This window comes from Capsella rubella, unplaced genomic scaffold (assembly GCF_000375325.1).
Source record: "Capsella rubella cultivar Monte Gargano unplaced genomic scaffold, Caprub1_0 scaffold_6, whole genome shotgun sequence".
Lineage (NCBI taxonomy): Eukaryota > Viridiplantae > Streptophyta > Magnoliopsida > Brassicales > Brassicaceae > Capsella > Capsella rubella.
In genome coordinates this window covers 10,351,980-10,360,200 of record NW_006238918.1, presented here as the reverse complement: position 1 = coordinate 10,360,200, position 8,221 = coordinate 10,351,980, and the positions used below count along the sequence as shown (strand labels likewise).

The 8,221-nt window shown below is 42.5% G+C and overlaps 2 non-coding genes across 2 annotated transcripts; one reads left to right on the top strand and one right to left on the bottom strand.

Annotated features, from left to right (window-relative positions):
• Positions 1–513: 513 nt before the first annotated feature.
• Positions 514–621, bottom strand: LOC111830277. Its single transcript, XR_002833661.1, has one exon. It is a non-coding gene; the product is annotated as a small nucleolar RNA R71 (small nucleolar RNA).
• A 1,112-nt stretch (positions 622–1,733) lies between these two features.
• LOC111830280 lies at positions 1,734–1,837 on the top strand. Its single transcript, XR_002833664.1, has one exon. It is a non-coding gene; the product is annotated as a small nucleolar RNA R71 (small nucleolar RNA).
• The last annotated feature ends 6,384 nt before the right edge of the window (positions 1,838–8,221 follow it).

The window sequence follows — 8,221 nt, the reverse complement described above, 5'->3', positions numbered from 1 at the left end:
ACGGTCGCAAGGCACAGAGAACTTGTTCCAGCCCTCCAACCGTATTGATCGCTTGGTACCTGCATCACGACAGCAACGCAACAGAGTTACACCACCCCAAGTGGAGATGGAAAACATTCAACCACCACCCCCACCCCCACCACGGGCACCTACACGGATTGGAGCTGGTGATGCTCCACGCAACCATACCGATCGTCAGGGTATAGTGCCTCCAGCTGTGGCGAACAACAACTTTGAGATCAAGAGTGGTCTGATCTCCATGGTCCAGCAGAATAAATTTCATGGTCTGCCTATGGAAGACCCCCTGGATCACCTTGATGAGTTTGATCGTCTCTGTAGTCTCACCAAGATCAATGGGGTCAGTGAGGACGGTTTCAAGCTACGTCTCTTTCCATTATCTTTGGGTGACAAAGCTCATCAATGGGAGAAAACTCTTCCTCCAGGATCTATCACTTCTTGGGATCAATGCAAGCAGTCGTTTCTTCCCAAGTTTTTCTCCAACTCTAGAATTGCACGTCTGCGGAATGAGATCTCTGGGTTCACTCAGAAGAATGGAGAAACGCTTTGTGAAGCCTGGGAACGCTTCAAAAGTTATCAGTCTCAGTGCCCCCACCATGGCTTCACCAAGGAGTCTCTCCTCAGTACTCTTTACCGGGGTGTTCTCCCAAAGATCCGGATGTTGCTTGACACTGCCAGCAATGGCAACTTTCTGAACAAGGTCGTTGACGAAGGTTGGGAGCTTGTTGAAAACCTATCCCAATCTGATGGCAACTACAATGAAGATTATGATAGAACCATCAGGGCAAGCACAGATCTTGATGAGAAGTACAAGAAGGAGATGAAGGCTGTGAATGACAAGTTGGACAAGCTATTGATGAGACAGCAGAGGAACATCCATTACGTCTCTGAAGACGACCCTTTCCAGACTCTGAATGGGGAGGGAGAACAATCTGAGGAGATAAGCTATGTCCAGAACCAAGGTGGATACAATAAGGGATACAATCCTTATAAGCAGAATCCAAATCTGTCCTATCGGAGCACCAATGTTGCAAATCCCCAGGATCAGGTTTATCCACCTCCACAACAGCAGCAGCAGGGGCAGAACAAACCATTTGTGCCCTACAACCAAGGTTATGCGCCTCCTCAACAATTTCAGCAAGGTTACCAACCTCCAGCAGGACCACCACCAGGATTCCAACCTCAACATGCTCCGCCTCCTCAGGCACCAGATCAAGACATGAAAAACATGCTTCAGCAACTCCTACAGGGACAAGCAAGTGGCTCCATGGACAATGCTAAGAAGTTCAACATTGGTGATCCGATAGGACAGATTGGAATTCTGCTTATAAGGATTGTATCCCTTATTGTATCCACCTTGGTTCTGGACAAAACTTATCTCCTCAAATTGTTATCCCTCCCCATCCTGAATCTGGAAAGGGTCGTCTTCAAAGACGAAATGGATGTTTCTCTGCTGGCTCATCAATAGTTTGTCCAGCTTATCATTCACAGCTTTCATCTCCTTCTTGTACTTCTCATTAAGATATGTGCTTGTCTTGATGGTTCTATCATAGTCTTCATTGTAGTTGCCATCAGATTGGTATAGGTTTTCAACAAGCTCCCAACCTTCGTCGACGTTTTTGTTCAGAAAGTTGCCATTGCTCGCAGTATCAAGCAACATCCTGATCTTTGGGAGAATGCCCCGGTAAAGAGTATTGAGGAGAGACTCCTTATTGAAGCCATGGTGAGAGCACTGAGACTGATAACTTTTGAAGCGCTCCCAGACTTCACAAAGTGTTTCTCCATTCTTCTGAGTGAACCCAGAGATCTTGTTGCGTAGACGTGCAGTTCTGGAGTTGGAGAAAAACTTGGCAAGAAACGATTGCTTGCATTGATCCCAGGATGTGATAGATCCTCGAGGAAGAGTTTTCTACCATTGATGAGCTTTGTCACCCAGAGAGAATGGAAAGATACGTAACTTGAAACCATCCTCACTGACCCCATTGATCTTTGTGAGACTACAGAGACGATCAAACTCATCGAGGTGATCCAGGGGGTCTTCCATAGGCAGACCATGAAATTTATTCTGCTGGACCATGGAGATCAGACCACTCTTGATCTCAAAGTTGTTGTTCTGCACGGCTAAAGGCACTATACCCTGACGATGGGTATGGTTGCGTGGAGCATCACCAGCTCCAATCTGTGTAGGTGCCCGTGGTGGAATTGGTTGTTGAATGTTTTCCATCTCCACTTGTTGTGGTGTAACTCTGTTGTGTTGCTGTCTTGATGCAGGTACCAAGCGATCAATATGGTCGGAGGGCTGGAACAAGTTGTATGTGCCTTGCGACCGTGTGTGCATACAGATCAAATCAACTTAGCTCACGATATGGTTGAGTGTGTCAGTCGAATAGGAGTAGTTGAGCAAGAGTTGTACCTGAAGCAATAGACAAACAAAAAGAACATAATGAGTAACTGTAGTGAATGATGAGTAAAAACTTGATCTTAGCAAGTCTGAAATCTTAAATGTAACAAACAAACACCCAAACGGCAGCGTCACCAAATTGATACTAGGATTTTTCTATCAATTATCCTAGAGTACTATCATGTCATTGCAGTACAATATGTATCAATCCAATCAGGTGTGATGCTAGCAATCAAGATATATCAGAAATGATTAAGTCAAGCAAAGCATAAATGATTTTTGGTTTTCAGTGATCCTAATTGAACATGTTAAACATGCGATAAGTGTAAGGCTGTTAAACACAGACTACCATGCATAAGCTAAAACGTAACGATTATTGATACTTGCAAGAAAACAAAGCAGAACAAGTAAATAACAAGAGAACTAAACAGAAAGCACAAATGGATAGAAGATCCTGAGGATGAGGTTATTGATGTAGGTGGAGTATGGTAATCTACTTCGAGTGTTTATCAAACTGCAAACATACTAATCCCTAGACAATGAACTTCTAATACTAGTCAATCCAATCTCTTGGCAGAAACTATCAAGTTTACAACACTTCCTAATCTCAATTCTCATTGATGAAACATTTAGTAAACATGCATAAAGAAACAGCTCATTAATGTCAATAAACATCTTAGACAACCAATCTCTTGGGCTAAGCATGTAAATCTCTGGCACTAGTTGATTCAGACATTTCATCATACACCTTTCGGGCATGAAATGTCTACGACCTAGTTCCAATTGATCAGAGAAAAACAAGCTAATAAAACTCTAGTCCAAAAGGGAAACAAAACGAATCTAACATGATTACCCTAGCAAACTAACATCCTCCACCTAATCTATCCCAAGGCAAAAGCTTGGTAGAGGCTAACAAGCGCATCAGTACACTACATAAGTGGAACATGCTGCAAGACAAGGCCATACGATCTATAAAGTCAAAGATGAAGAGTTTCATGAGTAAGTTTAGCTGCTCCTCCACCACCATAGCATTTGCATATACTACTTCTCAGAACGTCAGACCAGTTCATACTGTTTCTCCACGAGTGATGTACCAGCACGCTACAAAACTCCTTCTCCATCACGACATTCAGCTTATAACTACAGAGAGCACAATGTTTCTTCCTCTCCTCCAAGACAGTCCTCCCATGAGCTTAGGGATATTAAGAAGAAGGAGAAAAGGAAAAAGAAGAATGCAACAAGACAGAAGGCAAAATCTAGTTCATCAAACTTGTAAGACGAGCATCACGTTGATGATTTGACTATGGATCAAGCCGAGGATCACATTGAAGACCTGACTATTGATCTAGGTGCGTATCATTTCGAAGACCTTACTGAGGATCCGGTTGAACATCAGGTTGAGGATCCAGTCGAGCAGAACATTGAGCAACCAGCAGAGGCTCCTATTACGCAGCGTGCACCAGGCGCTTATACAAGCGAGTCCATGACTACATACCTGGACTACTATTTTCAGTGGTGGCCAAGAAGAAAGAAGATCTGGGTACTTTCACTCTCCCTTGTGCCCTTGGACCACTTCTCTTTGATAGATGGTTGTGTGATTTGGGAGCAAGTATAAGCTTAATGCCTCTCTCGGTTGCTAAGCGTTTGGGTTTCACAAGTAACAAGGAATGTCAAATTCAATTTGTCCTAACGGATCGCTAAATTAGAAAAACGGTTGGATTGCTAGAAGACTTACCGGTTATTGTTGGTCATTTTGAGATTCCTACGGATTTCTTGGTTTTAGAGATGGGGGAAGAGCCTAAAGATCCACTCATTATGGGACACCCATTTCTAAGAACCGCCCTGGCGATGATCGATGTGAAAAGAGGAATGATTGATTTGAGATTAGGTAAAGAAGTCTTGACATTTGACATCAACAAGGTCATGAGGAAGCCCACCATCGAGGGACAAGTGTTCTATATTGAGGAGATGGATGCTCTAGCGGATGGGTTGTTAAAAGAGTTGGCAATGGAGGATGCTCTTCAAAGCACTTTGGTGGATAAGCAAGGGGAATTTAGGTTGCTTGAAAGTGATAGTGAAGGCTATGAGAAGATTCTATACTCACATAAGCCTTCAAATGGTGAAGCAAAGTTCCTTGAGTTGAGACAAAGCCATGAAGTGAGTGTGGTAGAGGTTGAAAGGGTGACTAACCAAGGAAGGATGAAACTAGCATAGATGGGGACTAGAGTGAACTCAAAGCTCCAAAAGTAGAACTCAAACCGCTCCCCACCGGGCTAAGGTACGCTTTTCTTGGAACAAACTCTACTTACCCGGTGATCATTAATGAAGAGCTTAGTGAATTGGAAACCTCCACCCTTCTAGGATAATTGAAGAAATATAGAAAGGCTATAGGGTATTCACTAGATGATACAAAAGGAATATCGGAATCTTTATGTGTTCATAGAATCAATCTTAAAAATGAATCTATGAGTTCCGTTGAGCATCAAAGGCGGTTAAACCTCAACCTTAGAGATTTTATTCGGAAGGAGATTCTTAAGCTTCTTGATGCGGGAATCATATATCCGATCTCGGATAGTACTTGGGTTTCCCCGGTACATGTGGTTCCTAAGAAGGGTGGAGTCACAGTTGTTAAAAATGATAGAGATGAGTTAATCCCAACGAGGACTATAACCGGACATAGGATGTGTATCAATTAGAGAAAGTTGAATGTTGCATCTAGAAAATATCATTTCCCTTTTCCTTTCATTGATCAAATGCTAGAGAGGCTTGTGAATCAAACCTACTATTGCTTTCTTGATGGTTATTCCGGTTTCTTTTAAATCCCTATTCACTCTAATGAACAAGAGAAGACGAGGTTTACATACCCTTACGGTACATTTTCTTATCGAATGATGCCATTTGGGCTATGTAATGCACCGACCACATTTCAAAGGTGCATGATGTCGATCTTCTCGGATTTGATTGAGAATGTGGTTGAAGTGTTTATGGATGACTTCTCCGTCTATGGAGATTCTTTTTCCTCTTGTCTTTCTAATCTTTGTAGGGTCTTGAAGAGGTGTGAGGAGACAAAATTGGTTTTGAATTGGGAGAAGTGCCTCTTCATGGTCAAAGAACAGATTGTTCTAGGCCATAAGATATCCGAGAACAGAATTGAGGTTGATAAGGCAAAGATAGACGTGATGACTAACCTTGCTCCTCCAAATTCGGTATTGGTATTGGAAGCTTTTTAGGTCATGCCGGGTTCTATAGACGATTCGTCAAGGATTTCTCAAAGATTTCAAGGCCACTTACATGGTTGTTGTGCAAGGAAGTAGCTTTTGAGTTCAATGGAGAATGTCTTGAGGCCTTTGAGAAGATAAAGAGTGAGTTGATTAGTGCTCCGATTGTTCAAGCACCGGATTAGAACCTACCGTTTGAGATCCTGTGTGATGCAAGTGACTATGCGGTTGGAGCGGTTTTGGGTCAAAAGAAGGATAAAAAGCTCCACGTGATCTACTATGTAAGTAGAACCCTCGATGATGCACAAGTGAAATATGCCACGACGGAGAAGGAACTACTTGCAATAGTCTTTGCTTTCGAAAAGTTTAGATCTTTCTTGGTTGGGTCTAAGGTGATAGCGCACACAGATCATGCGGCATTAAGGCACTTGTTAGCGAAAAAGGATGCTAAGCCTAGGCTTTTGAGATGGATTTTGCTTTTACAAGAGTTTTATCTTGAGATAAAGGATAAGAAAGGATCAGAGAAATTTGGTGCCGATCAGACAAATGATGAAACCACGATTGCACTTGCAAACTCCGCTGATCCCAGTTCGCAACACTGAAGAAGCGTCTCACAAAACTGCATATAATTCATTGAGTATTAATCCGAATTCACTTATGTAAAAAGAAAAATCAACATACACGCCTTAAGAAAAAACCTACCAAATTTCGTTACCTTTCGATAAGATTTGATACGTCGTAACTCTATTCTACCAATACGTGACGAATCTGCTTCCCTTGCCTTATACACTAAAGCAAAGCTAACCCTCTCCTTCTCACAAGTGAACTTCTGCTTCTCCTTTTCTCAAACTAAATTCTCAGAAACAAACAGCGACAAAACAAAAGAGAGAAGAGGCGTTCCTTATAAAAGTAGGGTTTTTGGTTTAATCTGATTAAACCAGGATCTAAACCGACATTAATTAAACCTCCTTTGATTTAATTGACAAATCGACCAGTTTAGGAAATCAACCGGAATTAAACCGAATCCACCCTAATTATTATACACACTCAAGTCTCCTATTATTTTCCAGAACACGGGCGTTATAATTCTCCTCCACTAACATTGATTCGTCCTCGAATCCTTCAACACCGTCCATCAGTCTAGGACTTCGTGCAAGCGTTTACACAGTCCACAGGTCGCAACCCATGAATCATACCGGCTCGTCCTCAGGCCTCTGCCTTAGACTACGGTATACAGGAAGTCTCACCACTCCCCCCCACTCTTAGGTCGCAACAATCAAGTCATACCGGCTCACTATAGGCCTCCAGCCTTCAAGCTACGGTATCCGGGAAGTCTCACCACTCCCCCCGCTCTCCGCTCGCAACCTTCAAGTCATACCGGCTCACTATTAGGCCTCCAGCCTTCAAGCTACGGTATCCGGGAAGTATCACACTCGCTCTCGGGTCGTCACCCTTAAGCGTGCTCTCAAATCATCATCCGAGGCTATTACATAACACCTGAGCAGATAAGTCTAAACGCCCCAAAACTTTCCAAAAATAGAATCGTCAAAACCAACGCTTTCTATTTCAAGAAACTAACACATATTTCTCTTTTCTCCTCTTTCTTTCTTCTTTCTGACGGGATGGTGTAGCGGACCATCTCTCTCGGTTGAGGAATGAAAGTGACATTCCTATCAATGACTCTCTCCCCGAGGACCAACTTTTGGCGGTGCAACTTCTTGATGAAAGCCGCAAGACTTTGATGAAGCTAGAAGAGGCAAAGAATTTGAATGAGAATGGGCCTTGGTATGTCCGCTACACCATCCTATCTAGCGTGTGGAGTAGAATCGCCTAACTTGGATGCTTATGAAATGAAAAAGTTCTACAAGGATGTTAACCGGTTTTATTGGAATGATCCTTATCTTTACAGACATTGTAAGGATAAGATCTATAGAAGATGTGTGTCTCAAGAGAAAGTGGAAGGGATTTTACAACATTGCCATGGTTCAACCATTGGAGGTAATTTTGCAATATTCAAGACGGTTTCAAAAGTGCTACAAGTGGGATTATGGTGGCCTACTATGTTCAAGGATGCTCATGAGTTCATAGTGAAGTGTGATTCTTGTCAAAGAAATGGAAACATAAATAGGAGGAATGAGATGCCACAAAATCCAATTTTTGAGGTTGAGATCTTTGATGTGTGGGGAATTGTCTTCATGGGACCATTTCCCTCCTCTTATGGCAAAAGTTACATTCTTGTAGCGGTTGATTATGTGTCAAAGTGGGTAGAGTCGGTAGCTAGTCCAACGAATGACGCCAAGCTTATATTAAACTTGTTCAAGACAATAATCTTCCTAAGATGTGGAGTTCCTAGAGTGGTTATTAGTGATGGTGAGAAGCACTTCATCAACAAGGTATTTGAAAGTCTCCTTAAGCAGCACGAAGTCAAGCATAAGGTAGCCACGCCTTACCATCCGCAAACAAGTGGTTATGTTGAGATTTCAAACCAAAAGATCAAGGAAATTCTCGAGAAAACGGTAGGAGCTACAAGAAAATATTGGGCTACGGAGTTGGATGATGCTCTTTGGACTTACCAAACCGCATA